Genomic DNA, 21,281 nt, shown 5'->3' on the forward strand with positions numbered 1-21,281 from the left:
GATGGTTGAAATCAGTCTTGCTTTGGGAGCAGAGTGGAAATATCGGATCGTCATCAGAGACAAGGGCCAGGCAAAGTTCTCTGATAGTGCCAGCCGAAGCAGAACAACCTAGTTTTGAGTCCAGGAGCACCAAGCAGAGCGACAAGATTTCTGGGGTATAAGTTTTCAAGAGTCAGTGCTTTTTTCATTGATCTCTAAGGTGCTACTGGACTGGCTGTTCTACAGCAATCCAACACAGCTGCCTTCTGAAACTATTCTATGAACATATTTGAACATATGAAGCTGCCTTATAGTGAATCAGACCCTCGGTCCATCAAAGTCAGTATTGTCTTCTCAGACTGGCAGCGGCTCTCCGGGGTCTCCAGCTGAGGTTTTTCACACCTATTTGCCTGGACCCTTTTTTTTGGGAGATGCCAGGGATTGAACCTGGGACCTTCTGCTTCCCAAGCAGATGCTCTACCACTGAGCCACTGTCCCTCCCTCCTTCTAAGTAGAGTGGGACTTTTCCAAGCCTGTTACAAGATTGTCACTCTGTTTAGGATGGCCCTTTCTGTGACACACCTCGGTCCTAGGCCATGATGGCACATTTTAAAAGGAAAATATAGAAAATAGTTCTTAAATGCTGTTTGCGTATGCGATGAGTGGAACTGGGGACTCCAGTAGCTAAGCCTCACCCTGTTTATTTGAGAGATAGTCCTCTTCACTGACATTAGATTTACACCCAAACAACTCTGCTTTGATATTTTCCCCCTAAACCCAAGCTATTGTTAGGAAAATTGATTCAATGGTGCTCACAATTGAATAAAGCTCATTAATTATCTTCATTTTAATCTTTTTTTAATCAATTAAATAACTTCTTAGAAACTGATGATATTTTAGGGATGTTAACATTCAAATTCTATAATTTGTCAGTAATCAATGATCACGCACTAGTAAATATGGTTTCCTTCCTTCCTTCCTTCCTTCCTTCCTTCCTTCCTTCCTTCCTTCCTTCCTTCCTTCCTTCCTTCCTTCCTGCCTTCCTTCCTTCCTTCCTTCCTGTACCATACTTGATTTGCACCTGTTTGTTTTCTCTACACTTCAAACTAATCTAAGTAACCAAGTGGGGATTCTCATATTCTCACCAAATTTCAGTGGCTGTAAGAATAAGCAGATATAATCAGACTCCCCAAATAATTTATTTTGAAATCAAACACAGAATATATTTGGCGGCAGAGCATGCGTAAGGCATGACAACCAGACTGGTGGAGCGGGTGTGAAATAGAGCGCACTGTAAAGTGAAAATTTAGCAATGTGTAAAGAATGAGAATGTATTTATGGCAGGCAGATTGGGCATGGAATGTGTACATCATAAAGAATGCAAGACCTGCCTTGGCAGATCACACCAAAGGTCTGTGTAACGTAGCGTTCTGTTGCTAACAGAAGTTTGCTGGATTTCTGCAGGAAGATCTCAGACAGGGCATGGAGGCCTTTCTCTGTTTTCCTTACAGCATCGGGCCTCTCAGCATCCACATGTGCTTGAAACTTGGGGAAACTTGTGCTAGGAGGTGCCCAGCAAAGATTTTACCGCTGTACCCCTCTACATTTTTGAAATGGTGTGTGGAAAAATGGCTGAGACTTTGCATGGATTACAGAGCATTAGCATACCAAGACCAGCGTGGCATTTTGGCTCTTCAAACCTTGCAGATTCCAAATCCATCCTGGTTATGGAAATGGAAAAAGTACACTGTCAAACGGGATTCTCTTTCTCCCAGTTTGGATTTGCCCTGTTGAAAGGACAAGTTTCAGTCATGTGGAGAGTTCTCAAACAAAGCAGATTATAGTCCAGTCCCCTGGGTCAGGCTGGCTGTGAGAGGCTAGCATTGTAGCAGACAGGAGAAAACTTTCAGAACATGCAAAATGTAGTGATGCTGATTTTAATACTGAATTGCAGATCTGCTCATGCTGGGAGGCTTTCCCCTTTCCCCACCCCCCTGTCAAATTGTACCGCAAAGAAAAAGCAAAGACTGGGCTTAAAATGAAGACATTCAAGAGTAACCAGGAGTAGGAATGAGAGCAGGAGATGGAAGGTCCAGGAGCATAGTGGCTCAGAGAGGGTGTTAGCCACAGGGTTGTAGATGGAACTCTCTGAGGCAGTGATGCTCTGTGTTCTTGGTGTTTGGGGGCGGGGCAACACTGGGAGAGCTTCTAGTGTCCTGGCCCCACTAGTAGACCTCCTGATGGCACCTGGTTTCTTTGGCCACTGTGTGACAGAGTGTTGGACTGGATGGGCCATTGACCTGATCCAATATGGCTTCTCTTATGTTCTTATGACCTCTGTTTGAAGCAATGATGCTCTGTATTCTTGGTGCTTGGAGGGGGGGGGGGGGACAACAGTGTGAAGGCTTCTAGTGTCCTGGCCCCACTAGTGGACCTCCTGATGACACCTGGTTTCTTTGGCCGCTGTGCGACAGAGTGTTTGACTGGATGGCCATTGGCCTGATATAACATGGCTTCTCTTATGTTCTTATTGCAGAACTGAGGCCAGGCCTTGTACCACCCTCCCCCCCCCCAGTGCTGATCAGGCTAAATTTGGAATACTTTCTTCTGGATATATTATCTACTATCAGAGTTCCGGGGAGAGAAAGTGGCACAGTAGAGCCCGATCTTGTCAGATCTCGGTGGCTAGGCAGGATCTGTACTTGGACAGGAGAATTCCATGTGAATGTCCATGTCCAGAGGCAGTAAACCTCTGAATTCCAGTGTCAGGAGGCAGCATCAGGGCCTCTCTGACTCATTTGTTTGGCTCTCAAGGGCAAATGTGAGACAGGATGCTGGACGAGATGGACCACTGGTATGATCCAGTAGGGCTTTTCTTACATTCTTGTGAGACCATCAAGAAAGACTCTGCAGAGGAAGGGAGAGGCCAACCACCTGTGCTTCTCACTTGCCCTGGAAGCCCCTTGCTGGGGATCACCATAGATTGTGACTTGGTGGCACTTAGATATGTATCAGAATTATATCCCCAAAAGTCAAGAATACGATGTCTTTCTCTCTAGCTGTTGAAAAGTTGGCCCTGCCTGGGAGCTGGAACAGAGCCTGATAAAAAAAAAAAAAGGAGTCAGATCTTGGCTATGAGAAGAGAGACCTCATTGAAGAAACACTGACTGAGGGGTGACATGATAGAGGTTTACAAGACTATGCATGGGATAGAGAAGGTAGAGAAAGAAGCACTTTTCTCACTTTCTCACAATGCAAGAACTCGTGGGCATTCGATGAAATTGCTGAGCAGTTGGGTTAGAACTGATAAAAGGAAGTCCTTCTTCACCCAAAGGGTGATTAATGTGGAATTCACTGCCACAGGAGGTGGTGGCGGCTACAAGCATAGACAGCTTCAAGAGGGGATTGGATAAGCATACGGAGCAGAGGTCCATCAGTGGATATTAGCTACAGCGTATTGTTGGAACTCCCTGTCTGGGGAAGTGATGCTCTGCATTCTTGGTGCTTGGGGGTAGGGGGCACAGCAGGAGAGCTTCTAGTGTCCTGGCCCCACTGATGGACCTCCTGATGGCACCTCTTTTTTTGGCCACTGTGTGACACAGAGTGTTGTACTGGATGGGCCATTGGCCTGATCCAACATGGCTTCTCTTATGTTCTTATGTGACACAGAGTGTTGGACTGGATGGGCCATTGGCCCGATCCAACATGCCTTCTCTTATGTTCTTATGTGACACAGAGCATTGGACTGGATGGGCCATTGGCCTGATCCAACATGGCTTATCTCATGTTCTCATGTGACACAGAGTGCTGAACTGGATGGGCCATTGGCCTGATCCAACATGGCTTCTCTTATGTTCTTATGTCACACAGAGCATTGGACTGGATGGGCCATTGGCCTGATCCAACATGGCTTCTCTTATGTTCTTAATGTCTGTAGAAGAAGTGTCTTGTCTAAGCTACGCAGACTGTTTATGATGGGCGACGAGACCTGCAGGTCATGTGGACTGTCTCTTCAGTCCAAATGGACAAAAGGCAACATCCCCAGAATTATGGCCCAGGCTAGCCCAGTCTCATAGATCGTAAGGAGGGTCAGCTATGGTTAGCCCTTGGATGGGAGACCATCAGGGCTTTTTTTGTAGGAGGAACTCCTCTGCCAGGGCCGTAGCCAGGATTTTAAAAGTCGGGGGGCTTTTTAAAAAGTCAGGGGGCCCCCTTTCCCATCCACTGCGGGGCTTGCCGCTTCTCAGAAGCTTTCTGGGGTAGGGGCAAAATCTGGAGGCTCTGAAAGTGGCTAAGTCAAGGCAGTCAACCCTAAAATTTTGGAGTCGAGAAGGGACTGAACCTTACATGCAAGCAGGGGGGGTTCCTTCCACCTCCCTCTCCCCCACTCCAGCACTTTGCAGTCAGCAGGTCCATCCGTCCCCCCCTCCCCAGCCCATTCCACTGGGTTTCTGTTTCTCACTCCTCCACCTCCCTCCTCTCCGTCTGATGCTTTTGCTACTGCACCGCACTGTGCCCTGATCAGCTCTCTGAGCTCTGGCTGCCGCTAATGACCCTTTGGCAGCTCAGCCATGACAAAAGAGAGAAAAAAGCAGGCCCCTGGAGGGCCCTGCCTGGAAGTCAGGGGGCAGTGCCCTCACAGGCCCCCCTGTGGCTACATGCCTGTCCTCTACATATTAGGCCATACACCCTGGATGTAGCCAATCCTCCAAAAGCTTACAGTAGGCCCTATAAGAGGAGCCTGGTAAGCTCTTGAAGGATTGGTTACATCAGGGGGGTATAGCCTAATATGCAAAGGAGTTCCTCCTACAAAAAAAGCCCTGGAGACCACCAAGGAAGTTCTAGGTTGCTCCACAGAGGCAGGCAAAACTACCTCTGTTTGTCTGTCACCATGGGAGCTTGCCATAAGCTGGGTGTAACTTGATATAGTCGAGATTTCCAGGACTGGAATGGCCTTACTCCTGATTCTGTATCTGGGATATCTGGGGCTCTTAGGGGGGGCTGTTGTTTTTCAGGCAGAGGCACCAAATTTGTAGCATAGCATCTAGTGGATCTTCTCAACAACCCCCCCCCCCCCCAAGTTTCAAAAAGATTGGATCAGGGGGTCCAATTTGATGAGCCTCAAAAGAAGGTGCCCCTATCCTTCATTATTTCCAGTGGAGGGAAAGCATTTGAAAGGAGAGTGGTCCTTTTCAATGTGATGTCCAGAACTCCCTTTGGAGTTCAACTGTGCTTGTCAAACCCTTGCTCCTGGCTCCACCCTCAAAGTCCCCAGATATTTCTTGAGTTGGACTTGACAACCCCAAGTTACAAGGCTCTTGGAAAGTCAAAGGTATGAAGCAGCTGCTGCCGTGCCAATCAGTCCCCAGCATTGGTTGGCACTCGGAATCCGTTAGCATTTAGCTGTACGAGTAATGGGCATGCAAAATTTATGCAGCAAGCATGATAGCGCCTCTGCCGTTCCATTATTTATTGATCTCTGTGTTTCTGATGTTAAAATATGCTCTTTCTAGTTCCTTCTGGGCACACGCAGGAGCAGGAAATTGGTTTCTCTGGGAAATTAGTCAAGTCATCCTCTTCGCTTGGCTCCATCGCCAAATTATTCTTTATAAACAGTATACGACAAGACCCTGAATTTGTCCACTTAAGAGCAGGGGGGCGGGGTGATGGTATCAGACAGAGGTAACGCAAGACCAGTCAGCCCACAGAAAAAGCAACTGAGTAGAAAGGTGGTATCTGGAGCCCCATAGCGCAGAGTGGTAAAGCTGCAGTACTGCAGTCTGAGCTCTCTGTTCACGACCTGAGTTCGATCCCGGCGGAAGCTGGGTTTAGGGAGCCGGCTCAAGGTTGACTCAGTCTTCCATCCTTCTGCGGTTGGTAAGATGAGATACGTACCGGGGATATTCAAGTTTTTCACCAAACCGTAATTCCTATTATCTTGCATGGGGTGTCAATAAGAAACAAGGCGGTCGTGGAATCTATTAACTTTACACTTCTTTACTTCCTTAGAAAGCTGCTAAATATACTTGTGTTGCTGGTGTGGCTTTGCATATTGAATTTGGTCAGCCATAGTTGGACGGTAGGGCATAAATACTTGCATTCAGTCTGCAGTTAAAGTTACTTTTCTTCCGGCTATCAGGCCTTTTTGAAGGAGGAATCTTATACATCATCATGGACAGGAAATTGTCGGCTATTCTTTTTACCACGGAACCTATCAAGGAACGGGGACTCGCTGAATCAGCAGTTACAATTAAAAACAAATTGGGCAGGTCGATTACAATAGTTCTGTTCTTTGTGCTTGACAAGTTTGGTTTTTTGCATTTTTAAAAAACACTTCCCCCCCGATTCTTGTTCTTTCCTATGATCTCACCTGGTCTAAAAAGGTAAAGTAGGCTTGAAACTCAACATCAAAAAAAACTAAGATCATGGCATCCAGCCCCATCACACCTTGGCAAATAGAAGGAGAAGACATGGAAGTAGTGACAGACTTCACATTTCTGGGGTCCAGGATCACTGCAGATGGTGACTGTAGCCATGAAATTAAAAGACGTTTGCTCCTTGGGAGGACAGCTATGGTGAACCTGGGCAGTATAATAAAAAGTAGAGACATCACCCTGCCAACAAAAGTCCGTATAGTCAAAGCGATGGTATTCCCAGTAGTAATGTATGGCTGTGAGAGCTGGACCATAAAAAAGGCCGAGCTCAGAAGAATAGATGCTTTTGAGCTGTGGTGCTGGAGAAGAATCTTGAGAGTCCCTTGGACTGCAAGAAGATCCAATCAGTCAGTCCTAAGGGAAATCAACCCAGACTGTTCCCTGGCAGGTCAGATGCTAAAGCTGAAGCTCAAATACTTTGGCCACCAAATGAGAAGGGAGCACTGCCTGGAGAAGATCCTGATGCTGGGAAAGACAGAAGGCAAAAGAAGAAGGGGACAGCAAAAGATGAGATGGCTGGACAGCATTACTGATGTAACTAATACGGATTTGAGCAGACTTCAGAGGATGGTGGAAGACAGGAGGGCCTGGCGTGACTTTGTCCATGGGGTTACAAAGAGTCGGACTCGACTGTGCGACTGAACAACAACAAGTCCCCTGTGCAAGCACCAGTCATTTCTGACTCTGGGGTGACGTTGCTTTCACAACATTTTCACGGCAGACTTTTTACAGGGTGGTTTGTCATTGCCTTCCCCAGTCATCTACACTTTCTCCCCACAAAGGTACTCATTTTACCGACCTCGGAAGGATGGAAGGCTGAGTCAACCTTGAGCCGGCTACCTGAACCCAGCTTCCCCCGGGATCGAACTCAGGTCGTGAGCAGAGCTTAGGACTGCAGTACTGCAGCTTTACCACTCTGCGCCATGGGGCTCATCTCACCAGGTCTACTCAGGGCTTTTATTCTTGCTAGAAGGAATGCCCCATCAACAGTGGTTAGGAGAGGCTGCTCTTTGCGTCTCCCCCACTCTAATTGCATTTGCTCTTGCTCCCTTGGTGAAATAGATTCAGTCACACACATTTTATTGGAATGCCCTCTGTGTTTTAATCTAAGATGCCATTTTATTCTACTGTGGCTGGTGAATTCCAATGATTTTAATCCAAGCAGGATTTCCTCCGCTCTGATCAAAATCCTGCTTTCTCAACCCTGAACCAGATTTTAGGCACAAATGCTTGAGAAAGCGTGACCAGCAAAATTCCTTTTGTCTTTTGAGAAAGAAATAGAGATTATAAATGAAATTCCAGATGAAAGGGGGAGTCCAGTGGCATCTTTAAGACCAGCAAAGTTTAATTCTGTGTATAAGCTTTTCGTTTTTGTTTTTGTCAAGTGTGGCAAAACATGCTTGCTCCTTTCTGCAGGCCCCGTTTCTGCTTTGCCCTCCTTGGGGTTTCCAACTTCCCTCGAGGAGCTTTTCCTTTCTCTGTCCCAGTAGCCACCACCACCACCACCTGATCATAAAGGGGTTTTCCGCTGGAAGGACCAGGATTTCCGGTTCCCCTTCCCACCTCAGAGGCCTCGCCCCAGTGTCTCCTGCTAGCCCAACACCTGGCTACCCCTGAGACAGATTAATGTCTTGTGCACCCCGGGGGAATAGCCAGTTGCCGACTGCTTGTCTTTTGCCATCAGAGGGCTTCCTTTTAAAATAGCGTGTCCAAAGAGAGTAGTTGTTAACTGCGTGGACTCTTATCTGGGAGAACCAGGTTTGATTCCCCATTCCTCCACGTGCAGCTGCTGGAATGGCCTTGGGTCAGCCATAGCTCTCGCAGAACTGTCCTTGAAAGGGCAGGTTCTGAGAGAGCTCTCTCAGCTCCACCTCAGAGGGTGTCTGTTGTGGGGGAGGAAGGTAAAGGAGATTGTAAGCCACTCTGAGATTCAGAGTGAAAAGCAGGGTATAAATGCAATATCTTCTTCTTAAAACCTGCTCTGAGATTCAGAGTGAAGGTTGGGGTATAAATCCAATATTTTCTTGTTTCTTTGGCCGACTTCAAGGAACAGGGTGGTATCCTCTCCTGATATTACAGAATGCACAGCATGAGAAAGAAGAGGGATGTAGAATCCAGCTGTACTACTTTAGCACTTCACACTTCCTCTTTAAGCAACTCAACCATGCTCACATAGATTTCATTTTGGCGTCGTGGTAGCAGTGATGCGGCAGGAGATGCTAATGAAGTAGCTAAACTGGAAGTTGTAGAAAATGACCTTTATGGGTCATTAGCATGACAGATAGCAGAGGGGAAGAGAACTCTGCCTGGTTTGCCCACAGCTCTCTTCCACCTGGTTTTGGAGGCGGGAGGAGTGTGGTTGGTTCCCTGACAGCTTCAGTTTCGCAGAAATTACTGGTGAGGCTTACTCATTAGTACCAAATGCAGAAGACGGTTGCGGTGTGAGAAGTCTTCAGGGCCCGGGAGTGATGTACGAGACCTTTTGATCATGATTAATGCTTTTTAATGGGAACATTTTTCACATTTCTCCCATATCAGTGAGCTAATCTAAGAGAGCAAGCAAGATTGTGAACGAGACTCAGCCTTTAGTAGCAGGAAATATGTATGTGACTTCTAACCAGTTTGGTTTGTTTGGGCTGACCGCACTTTCTCAAACATCTGTGCCTAAAACTGGAGTCAGGGTTGAGGGAGCAGAGGTCCATCAGTGACTATTAGCCACAGTGTGTGTGTGTGTATGTATGTGTGTGTGTATATATAATTTTTTGGCCACTGTTTGATACAGAGTGTTGGACTGGATGGGCCATTGGCCTGATCCAACATGGCTTCTCTTATGTTCTTATGTGACACAGAGTGTTGGACTGGATGGGCCATTGGCCTGATCCAACAGGGCTTCTCTTATGTTCTTATGAATCTGGGCAAGCACAGGAAAACGGCACCCACCTGGTTACCTTTTCTGGATCTTGTCTGCACAGGCCTGTTGTTACAATGGGGCCTGGGAGGGACCAGGCCCATTCCTTCACCCCCCCCCCTTCCAATTATATGGCCCCTCCATTGTGTAGAATGCAAATTCAGATTTGCACTAGAACATGTACAGAGTGCCAGATAGATTTGCACTGATCCTAGTCATGGAACATATTTGCGCTAGCTATAGTCATAAAACCTGCCTTAATATGGAGTTGCCCTTCTCCAATGGAACACAGGCCCATAGAGGTCTTAGCATGGAGCCTTTTGAGAACAAAGGTCATTGCATATCACAAAGCACATTTCTCTGGCAAGAATATGTTATCAGAGTATATTCTGCGAACATCCTTTGATAAGGAAAGCTTTTCTCCCTACCTCAGGCAAGACCCTCTAGCCTGAAGGAGCCTTCACACCCCCACAGTAGAGATTTCACTTACTGACACATTTTCTGGAACCAAGCCAAAAATCTAAAACAGACCCTGCGCAACATCCCTTGGCCATCTGCACATTCTTAGGTGAACACCGAAACGCAGAGATGCTAGATGCCAGGAAGGCAGGAGATTGGGAGTACAGAACAACGAAATCCCTGGTAGAACATATGAACATATGAAGCTGCCTTATACTGAATCAGACCTTTGGTCCATCAAAGTCAGTTTTGTCTACTCAGACTGGCAGCGGCTCTCCAGGGTCTCAAGCTGAGGTTTTTCACACCTATTTGCCTGGACCCTTTTTTGGAGATGCCAGGGAAAGAGAGGCTTCAGACTTCATATGAACATATGAAGCTGCCTTATACTGAATCAGACCCTGGGTCCATCAAAGTCAGTATTGTCTACTCAGACTGGCAGCAGCTCTCCAAGGTCTCAAGCTGAGGTTTTTCATGACTATTTGCCTGGACCCTTTCTAGTTGGAGATGCCAGGGATTGAACCTGGGACCTTCTGCTTACCAAGCAGATGCTCTACCACTGAGCCACTGTCCCTCCCTTAATATGAACATATGAAGCTGCCTTATACTGAATCAGACCCTTGGTCCATCAAAGTCAGTATTGTCTTCTCAGACTGGCAGCGGCTCTCCAGGGTCTCAAGCTGAGGTTTTTCACACCTATTTGCCTGGACCCTTTTTTGGAGATGCCGGGGATTGAACCTGGGACCTTCTGCTTCCCAAGCAGATGCTCTACCACTGAGCCACCGTCCCTCCCCAAAAGAGATACCACAAAAGGCTAAAAGCGAGAATTTGTAACCAATCGACTAGATCTGCTTTGTTATCAAAATTGTATAAATGTTGGGAACTTTGTAAAGATAGGTTTGAGGGAAAACGCAGGAAGGATGTTGGTACAGAAAGAGTGTGGCTTTTCCTCCTGCCACCCGTGGTAATAAAGGGATCTCTGGATCAACCCACTTGGACCTCTGGCTGTTGAATCTCTTGAATTGGACTGGGGACTCAACTATTGGCACTGGAGGTGTGTGCAACAATTGGATGTCCCGTTTGCTCACTGCCGCTCTGAACAAGTAGTAGCCTTGCTGAGGGTCTTTTGGTTTCCCCCCTCTCCCCTTCCCTAACGCAAAGTGGAGGGTTGGGGAGGGTCAAGAGGTCTCTGTCTCTCTGGGTGAGGGGCAGGGGCACATAAGAAAGGGGTGGGGTGGGGAGCAGAGCTGCTACGACTGCCGAGGCGAAAGGGGGTTAAACTTGTGGAACTCAAGGCAGCTTACAGTGCCGAGAGCCCTGGGCTGTCAAACTGGGTGGCCCTCCAGCCCCTGCCCCCAAACAATAAATCCTGCTATGGGCCCCACCAAACACGAAATCCTGGCTACGGCCCTGCATCTGCAGCATGAGCTGGGTTTTGGGGTTTTCTTTTTTAAAACATGCCCTGAGATTTCTGTTCACGTCAGAACCATTCTAGCCTTGAGGAGACCGTAAATCAAACCGGGCAAGCGGATTAATCCCAGATGAGTTAATAATTTGCATATATTGTATGGTGATTGAAGCTTATCATATGATATCTTGCAGGGAAGACCCACCATCCATCCTCTGCGTGTACCCTTATCATGTTAAGCAATCACTCACCAGAGGTTGTTAGAACTGGGTTCGTAGGTAATGACCGTAATTATCTCTTCATAATTTGAACCAAAGTATCCGGTATCGTGGTTCCCTGTCGCTTATTGTCTCAGATAATTAACTCTCGGTGGGAGATAAACTTGGGATGCAGCGAGGCTCCTATGCACTGGCTGTCATCTGAGACATCGTGACCCTATGGATTAAGCCCGGCCTGTTAAAAGCCTTGGTTAACAAATATTGGGCAGATGCTATAACCTCTTCCTTCTGTGTTGCCAAGATGCACTGGTTCATATAGAGCAAGCCTGCATAGTTAATGACTCAACCAGCTGACTCATCACGGTTGGTTGGCCCACCGAAAACTTGATGAACTTCCTGATTTTTGCTCTGAGACTGCAGAAAGAAGGAAAGAAGGAAGAAAGGAAGGAAAGGAAGGAAGGAAGAAGAAAGAAAGAAAGAAAGAAAGAAAGAAAGAAAGAAAGAAAGAAAGAAAGAAAGAAAGAAAGAAAGAAAGAAAGAAAGAAAGAACTGAATGGAGAAGATTGTCCAGCCTTTGACATACTATACTGGCATGATGGGTGTGGAGCTGTTGAAAGACCACACGTGTTCTCCGCAACCCTACAGGAAGAAATCTTCCTGTAACAACCTGCTTATTCCTTATGATCTGCTTTACCACTGAGCTTCAGTCCCTCCCAAGCAGAAGGAACCCCCCAAAAGCATCCGCTTTGCACCAGCATGCTGATGTCACTTCCGGTCGATACTGGAAGTGACATCATGGGGCACTATAAGATTTGCAAAAACTCTATGGTTTGCCACAAAGCTTTTTGCAAATCCTAGAGTGTCCCCTGATGTCATGTCCAGTTTTCATCATAAGTTCCATCAGCATTCCAGCTGGTGTACAAGTTCCTACCCCAAAATACTCCCAGGAGTTGCCAACTGCGGTGTGACAATTCTAGCTGCCACCCAAAACTGAATTCTGCCCCAGCACCTGATGGAAGCACAATTCCCTCCAGGGCCTCAGTACCGACCGACATCACTTCAGTTGTGGAAAGATCCCATTTCTATGTGTTATTCCTCAGCCAGTTGACTTGACCGCAGGTACTAGCACTGGTCAAGGACAGAAATGGAAGTCTTTATTTCAGCACTAAAGATTTTATGGCAAGATGGTGGGATAGGAATATTTTAAATAAAATAAGCACAATAAGTAGGAATGTCAGCTTTTCCTGGCTGTGCTGCTTAGCCTTTGCCAGCTGAATGACAATTTGCCACTAATGGAAGGGGAGATAGAACGTCTGCCAATTCCCCCTTCTTGCTGCAGACCCTCGTAAGGGTCCCTTGTCTCCAGGGAGCAGCATTTGGGGGGAGATAAATGGTGTTCAGTGTCGCATGCACTCCCTGATGAAGCATTTGAAGGTACGCTAGAATTCCAGCCTTTTCATTCAAATGACATTATGTCACAAATAAAGTCAAAACCCATTGAAGCAAACTGAGATCAGAGGCAGACATGCGACGCGTGATCACGTTCCCCCTAATTAAAGATAACGGAGCGATTGCATGAACTGATATGTAAATATATATATGCACCACAGAGCTATCAAACCGGGGAATGATCTTAACAGAGGTAGATGCCGGTAGTTAAATATAATTTAAAGTTGTAAATTGGGCACTAGACTTGGTATCTGACATTTGAATCACATCCTTGACCTCTCTCCTTGCTCTCTTGAATTAATGACTCTAATTGGCCAATTCAAAAGGCAGCGGTGTTGGCCTCCAAATTCAGGTGACAACATTTAGTGTTTTTACATTCCTGTCATGTGCTCTAATGCCATCTTCTGGCTCTCTTTTAGATTGCACTAGAATTGGGTCTCTTTGAAGTCCGACTTTTTCAGGAGATCCAGGTTTATTGCCTTCTTTCAGGCATCAGCGTAATCCCCCAACTACTCTGGACTCAGGAGGTGCTGAGGACAGGGCCGGGAACCAGAAGGAGACAGTGGAAACCCTGTGCCCAAGAGCATGATTTGCCGCCACTGTTCCTGTTTGGGGAGGGACGATGGCTCAGTGGTAGAGCATCTGCTTGGTAAGCAGAAGGTCCCAGGTTCAGTCCCCGGCATCTCCAACTAAAAAGGGTCCAGGCCAGTAGGCGTGAAAAACTTCAGCTCGAGACCCTGGAGAGCCGCTGCTAGTCTGAGTAGACAACAGTGACTTCGATGGACCCAGGGTCTGATTCAGTAGAAGGCAGTTTCATATGTTCAGGGCTTTTTAAAGGGGAGGGATGGTGGCTCAGTGGTAGAGCATCTGCTTGGTAAGCAGAAGGTTGGTAGAGCATCTGCTTGGTAAGCAGAAGGTCCCAGGTTCAATCCCTGGCATCTCCAACTAAAAAGGGTCCAGGCAATTAGGCACGAAAAACCTCAGCTTGAGACCCTGGAGAGCCACTGCCAGTCTGAGTAGACAGTACTGACTTTGATGGACCGAAGGTCTAATTCAGTATAAGGCAGCTTCATATGTTCATATGTTCTGGAGTGATTCACAGCTAGCCTTCCTGGGAGGCTATTTCCAAGATAGTCCTAGCTTTATGAAGATAGTTTCAGAGAGCAATTGTGTTGGTCTGAAGTCGAAGAGCTAGTCCGGTGACCCCATAGAGTAGGGGTGTTGAACATTTGTTATGAGGGCTGGATTTGACATAAATGAGACCTTGTTGGGCTGGGCCATGTGCGTCAAAACATGTAATGCCGAGTAACAGAGATACAAACTTTATTAAGGACACAGACAAACACAATTAAAGATTTTTTTAAAAAAACTTAAAACATGCTTAAAAGATTAGCACTCTTGCAATATTTTGTTTAGCAGTCTCTGATAACAAACACCTCTTGCTCTGAATTATTCCATCAAAATCTGAAGACAATGTCTGTACTGTAGAAATCCTGAGTATGCTGCTCAGGTGTCGTTCAGGCGTATGTCTGCAAGTTGCAAACCTGCTTTTGATTTATTGACGTCCGTTACAGAAATCTCATGGTCAATGCTTTGTGCCTAAGACCCAGGGGAAAACATGAAATGACTGGGCATTGTGAGCTTTTGTATGTAAGTGTTTTCATGTGCTGGTCAGCCAGTGGAAAAACAGACTTTGCTTTGTAGGTCTTGGGTGTTTGAGCAAGCCTGGCAAAGCAAGCTGTGATGCAGAAGGAAGCAAGAGAGAGAGAAGGAAGCAGATGACAGTGAGGTGCTTGTGGGCTTGATAGGAGCCCTCTGGGGGCCTGCTCCGGCCCATAGGCTGCATGTTTGACACCTCTGCTTTAGAGAGTAACAAAATTTTCAGGGTATAAACTTTTGAAAGTCAAAGCTCCCTTGGTCAGCTCTGTCAGATAAATATACATAAATTAATTAAGAAATAGACAGCATCCTATCAAACTGGCTAAGCCCAGTGTCTTAACCATATGGAACACAGAGCTTTGAAAATGTGGCTTAATCCTGATAAGGATTCTGTTGCTAAGAATCATCCTGGCTTTATCCTATTACACTTCTTAGCTGCAGCTTGCAGAGACCTTGTTTTTTACATGTTGTTGGCAGCCAAAAAAACCTGCATAGAGAACTTTCCCACACTCAGGAATGGTTGAGCAAAGTGTAGGATGTTGTGGTGGTCAGTGCAAGCAGGCAAGGTGGCAAGTGCAAACAGGCAAGTTCCAGAATCATCATCAACTTCTTCTTCTTCTTCTCCTACCTCCTTCCTTCCTTCCTTCCTTCCTTCCTTCCTCTTCCCCTTCCCCTCCTCCAAAATCCGTTCACAATAGATTTATCCCTCTGATAATGAATAATCCATACTTACCTCCATCTAGCTTTGCACTGGGAGTTGTTTCTTCTTCTTCTTCTTCTCCTGCTTCCTTCCTTCCTTCCTTCCTTCCTTCCTTCCTTCCTTCCTTCCTTCCTTCCTTCCTTCCTTCCTTCCTTCCTTCCTTCCTTCCTCTTCCCCTTCCCCTTCCCCTCCTCCAAAATCCATTCAAAATAGATTTATCCCTCTGATAATGAATAATCCATACTTACCTCCATCTAGCTTTGCACTGGGAGTTTCTTCTTCTTCTTCTTCTTCTTCTTCTTCTCCTTCTCCTTCTCCTTCTCCTTCCTTCCTTCCTTCCTTCCTTCCTTCCTTCCTTCCTTCCTTCCTTCCTTCCTTCCTTCCTTCCTTCCTTCCTTCCTTCCTTCCTTCCTTCCTTCCTTCCTTCTTTCCTTCTTTCCTTCCTTCCTTCCTTCCTCTTCTCTTTCCCCTTCTCCAAAATCCGTTCACAATAGATTTATCCCTCTGATAATGAATAATCCATACTTACCTCCATCTAGCTTTGCACTGGGAGTTTCTTCATCTTCTTCTTCTTCTCCTGCTTCCTTCCTCCTGCCTTCTGCCGCCTTCCTTCGTCTTCCCCTTCTCCTTCTTCAAAATCCTTTCACAATAGATTTATCCCTCTGATAATGAATAATCCATATTTACCTCCATGTAGCTTCGCACTGGCCATTTATTCCATCGATCTGATTTTCCTAGCACTTGTTTCATATTGTTAAATTCTAGGCCACACCTGGTTTATTAAGAAGATCGTTTTATCCTGGGGTCGTCACCTCTGGCTTGCAAACTTCCAGACGATTTGGGGGGCAGTGCCTTGGGAGAGCAGAATTTGGGGTGGGGAGGGAGCTCAGCAAGGGTGGGATGCCCTAGAAGCCACGCCCCCCTTCCAAGGCTGCCATTTTCTCCAGGTGAGCAGATCCGTGTAGTCTGGTGATCAGTGGCAATCCCAAGAGAATGCCAGGCCCCACCTGGAGGGTGGCAACCCTATGACCGTCTTTGGACCTGTTATACAAAATCTCAACTTAAGCCAAAGCCATTCTACAAGAGCCTGCGTGTATTGCATATAGGGTTGCCAATCCCCAGCTGGAGACAGGGGATCCCCCAGTCTGGAGGCCCTCCCCCCGCTTCAGGATCATCAGAAAGTGGTGGTGGGGGGGAAATTTCTGCTGGGCACTCCATTATTCCCTATGAAGATCGATTCCCAGGCTCGGTGCTAAGGGTTCTACTGCCCCAGGCAGAATCCAGTGCCCCCCCCCGACGTCAAAAGTGACATCATCACTTGGCCCACCCCGTGTTCAGCCCTCTGCCTCTTCAGAGGGAGCTGGCTGGGCAGCGGCTGCCCACGTTCTTTTTCCCGCGTTCTCAATTGGAATGCAGGAAGAAGCGTGCGGGCGGCCAATGTCCAGCCAGCTCCCTCTGAAGCGAGATCCCTTGGCATGAGGGGGGCCTGCCCCTGTCCCTGTGGTGAGGTGGTGCCTCAGGTGTCCGCCTACCTTGCTGACTCCCACGCACCAGGTATAATGATATCTGGGGCTCCGGGGAGGCTGTTTTTTGAGGTAGAGGCACCGCATTTGCAGTATAGCATCCAGTGCCTCTCCCCAAAATACCCTCCAAGTTTCAAAAAGATTGGACCAGGGGGTCCAATTCTATGAGCCCCCAAAGAAGATGCCCCTATCCTTCATCATTTCCAATGGAGGGAAGGCATTTAAAAGGTGTACGGTCCCTTTAAATGTGACAGCCAGAATTCCCTTTGAAGTTCAATTATGTTTGTCACAACCTTGCTCCTGGCTCCACCCCCAACGTCTCCTGGCCCTGGTCATATCCCTGCTGATCTCCCTCCACTCCCTAAACCCCACCTCCCCCAAACTCCACCCCACCATCTCCAGGAATTTCCTAACCCGAAACTGGCAAACCTATTTCATGTCAGTCAAATGGCAGCTCGAACTCACACAAGTCATATCAGTTTTGGGCCCTTTGCATCAGGTTGTGCCTACTGAGAATATGTAGGGTTACCAACCTCCAGGTGGCACTGGGAGATCTCCCACTATTACAGTAATCCAGGGACACAGTTCCGGCTGGCTTGGCGTCAGGGTGTGTGGCCTGATATGCAGATGTGTTCCTGCTAGGGTTTCCAAGTCCAATTCAAGAAATATCTGAGGACTTTGGGGGTGGAGCCAGGAGACTTTGGGGGGTGGAGCCAGGAGACATTGGGGGTGGAGCCAGGAACAAGGGTGTGACAAGCATAATTGAACTCCAAGAGAGTTCTGGCCATCACATTTAAAGGGATAGCACACCTTTTTAAATGTCTTCCTTCTATAGGAAATAATGAAGGATAGGGGCACCTTCTTTGGGGGCTCATAGAATTGGGCCCCCTGGTCCAATCGTTTTGAAACTTGGGGGGTACTTTGGGAAGAGGCACTAGATACTGTACTGAAAATTTGGTGCTTCTACCTCAAAAAAACAGCTCCCCCAGAGCCCCTGAAACCTCCAGATCAATTCCCCATTATATCCTATGAGAATCGATCTCCACATAGGGAATAATGAAGTGCTCAGCAGACGTTTCCCTCTCCCCTCCCCACCACCTGCCATTTCTGGCGACTCTGAAGTGAAGGATTGGCCTCTCTACTCACGAGTTGCTGCCAACTTCTTCACAGCAACATAGACACACCATCCCAAGAGGAAGCCTTTCCATCAGAGACTGAAGCCTCCGGAGGTGCAAAGGCACATGGTCTTCTGGGGGCAGGGCTTCCCCCCTGCCAGTCAGCTGACTGGGGGTGGGAAGGAGCCTGGGAAAGTGGAAGAACTCCCGCTGGGACCTGGGGATTGGCAAGCCTAATTCCTGCTGGGCTTTTTCTACAAAAAACCCCGTATAGAACAATGGTGATGTCAGGAGTGTGTGGCCCAGGGGCTTTTTTGTAGCAGGAACTCCTTTGCATATTAGGCAACACCCCCCTGATGTTGCCAATCCTCCCGGAGCTTACAGTAGACCCTGTACTAAGAGCCCTGCAAGCTCTTGGAGAATTGGCTACATCAGGGGTGTGTGGCCTAAAATGCAAAGGAGTTCCTGCTTCAAAAAAGCCCTGGTGTGGCCTAATACACAAATAAGTTAAATAAATAGCCCATCAGGGATGCATTTGCATATTAGACCACACCCCCAGATGCCAAGCCAGCCGGAACTGTGTTCTTCTGCGTTCCTGCTAAAAAAAAAAAAAGCCCTGAACTTGGTTATGTATTTTATATTATTATATGCTTCCTGTGTGTAACTCTGCCGTACGTGAAATAAATAAGCATATGATGTGCATCTTATATAATTGCAAAGCTCCTTCTCCAGCCCTGGTCCTCAGGATGAGGCAATCTTTAGGATCTACATTAATAAATAAATGTTTGAATCCGCCCCCTCCTGCTCCCTCCCCCTTCACTTCCGCCCCTTTTGTTCTTATTCAGATGATTATACATTGCCCCCCCCCCGCTGTGATTTTACATCATTGTTTAGCTGTATAAAAAGAGCCCCGTGGCGCAGAGTGTTAAAGCTGCAGTACTGCAGTCCTAAGCTCTGCTCACGATCTGTGTTCGATCCCCGGCGGAAGCTGGGTTTTCAGGTAGCCGGCTCGAGGTTGACTCAGCCTTCCATCCTTCCGAGGTCTGTCCAATGAGTACCCAGCTTGCTGGGGGGAAAGTGTAGATGACTGGGGAAGGCAATGGCAAACCACCCCGTAAAAAGTCTGCCGTGAAAACGCTGTGATGCGACGTCACCCCAGAGTTGGAAATGACTAGTGCTTGTATATGGGACTACCTTTTTTTTTAAAAAAAAGTATTATTATATCTGCTACCTGTTGCTGCCTGTTTCTCTCTTAGGGTTGCCACCACCTCCAGAAACAACCGGTGCTTGCACAGGGGACTTTTCCTTTCCTTCCTCCTCCTCCCTCCCCCTTCACTCCCCCCCTTGATGATTATACGTTGCCCCCCCCGCTGTGATTTTACACCATCGTTTAGCTGTATAGTAGTTGCATTTTTATTGATTTTTTTTTTGCTTTGTCGTAATGATTTGATTTGTTTGTATACTTATTGAAATTATTATAATGTTTTAAATCGTATGTTCTATAAACTGCTGTTGCCTGCTCTGAGCCAGTTTCGAGAGAGTGGGATGATAATAATAATAATCCAGAGAGAGGGAGGGGGAGAGAGAGAATTCATTCTGAGATCATTCATTCTTGAATTCTTTAATCATTCTTGCCTCAGCAAGCTGTTTGTAATGGTTGACATCAAGAGCAAACACATGCATCATGTGGAAGTCGGTTGCCCCCAAGACTGAGGAAAAAGTAATTTCATAGTAAATTTCACCCAGCAGCATTACCCACAATCCCAAGGGTTTGAAAACTCGCTTGTGGTATGAATGCAATTTCTCATCTCATCTAAATAACATTTCCGCACCTGTAATTGAACCGCTATACGAAAACTGGCTTCTTTCTGTAGCTGGGAGGTAATCACCATCCATTCCTTTTTTTGCCATTCGTTGTTTTCCAGAGGATTGGCTTTGTATGCGAAAGGAGCGAGCAGCATATGTGCGTCTGAGCTTATATATTCTGATTCAGAGAAATGGTTTTACTCTGGAATAATTCATTCACGAGTCAGGCACGCGACGCAAAGCAAAGCAAAATAAAAACCAACGCATCGGCTGAAGGAATTTATATCCACCCAAAACTTTATTTTGCCGGGAAAATACACTTCGTCAAACCCTTTCAAGTTCAATGCAAGAGATGCTTTATTTATTTATTTAAAGAATTTCCAAGCTGCCTTTCCATCCGGCTTAAGGTCCCCGAGGAGGCAGACAACAACAACAAAAATTAAAACAGGATTACAACACATATAAATATACATAATGCCAGAGGGCAGCTCTTTTGTTCCATAGCAGAACAGATAGGTTTGAGTCCAGTAGACCAACAAGAGTCCAACAAGATTTTGGGGGTATCAGCATTCAAGAACCAAAGCTCCCTTTACCAAATATGTCAAAGAAATATACATAAAGCAGTTAAAAAAAACCCATTAAAACATATGAACAAGAGGCAGGGTCAATGAGAATTAGTGGGGAAACTCCAGACAATATGGAAAAGTCTCCACTGGCTGGTCGAAGTCAGTAATAGAAAAGGTAAAGGTAGTCCCCTATGCAAGCACTGAGTCATTACTAACCCATGGGGTGATGTCACATCAGGGTGCTTTATTGGCAGACTTTTTACGGGGTGGTTTGCCCTTGCCTTCCCCAGTCATCTACACTTTACCCCCAGCAAGCTGGTACTATTTTACCGACCTTGGAAAGATGGAACAACCTGAGTCAGCCTTGAGCCAGCTACCTGAACCCAGCTTCTGCTGGGATTGAACTCAGGTCGTGAGCAGAGCTTGGACTGCAGTACTGCAGCTTACCATTCTGTGCCATGGGGCTCTTCCAGTGATAGAAAGGGACCCGCAAATCTCACTTGGGAGAGATTTGATTCCGATGCGACAACCGAAAAGGCCCTTTCTTGGGTTGCCACCTGTTTAGTCTTAGATGGCATGGGGCGTTCAAAGCAGAGCTTCCAAAGATGACCATAGTGGTGGCTTACATTCATATGGGCATTGGTGGTCCTTAAGGTGTACTGGCCTTAAGCTTTTATACAGCTTCAGGGATTAATACCAGCATCTTGAATTGGGGCTGGAAGCAAACTGGGAACCAGTGTAGATGGAAGAAGACTTGGGTGATATGGTCCCAACAATCCACTCCAGTTAGCATTTTGTCCACAGCATTCGGTACCAGTTGTAGCTTCTGGACTGTTTTCAAGGGCAGCACCACACAGAGCTCATTGCAGTAGTCTAGTTTAAATGCAGCCATGGAATGCACAGCCATATATACACAACTGTGAACTATACTTCCTTGCAGGGGGAGCCAGTTTGGCGTAGTGATTAAGTGACGTGGTTAAGTGTGCAGACTCTTATCTGGGAGAATTGGGTTTGATTCCCCACTCCTCTACATACACCTGCTGTGGTCTTGGGTCAGCCA

General features: G+C 46.8%; 1 protein-coding gene across 8 annotated transcripts in view; it reads left to right on the top strand.

Moving 5' to 3' along the window:
• The window catches only part of GRAMD1B (GRAM domain containing 1B), a 339,519-nt gene that overhangs the window by 98,736 nt on the left and 219,502 nt on the right, over positions 1 to 21,281 (top strand). The gene's annotated exons all lie outside the window — the stretch shown is intronic.

This window comes from Heteronotia binoei, chromosome 12 (genome assembly GCF_032191835.1).
Source record: "Heteronotia binoei isolate CCM8104 ecotype False Entrance Well chromosome 12, APGP_CSIRO_Hbin_v1, whole genome shotgun sequence".
In the NCBI taxonomy this organism is placed as follows: Eukaryota; Metazoa; Chordata; class Lepidosauria; order Squamata; family Gekkonidae; genus Heteronotia; species Heteronotia binoei.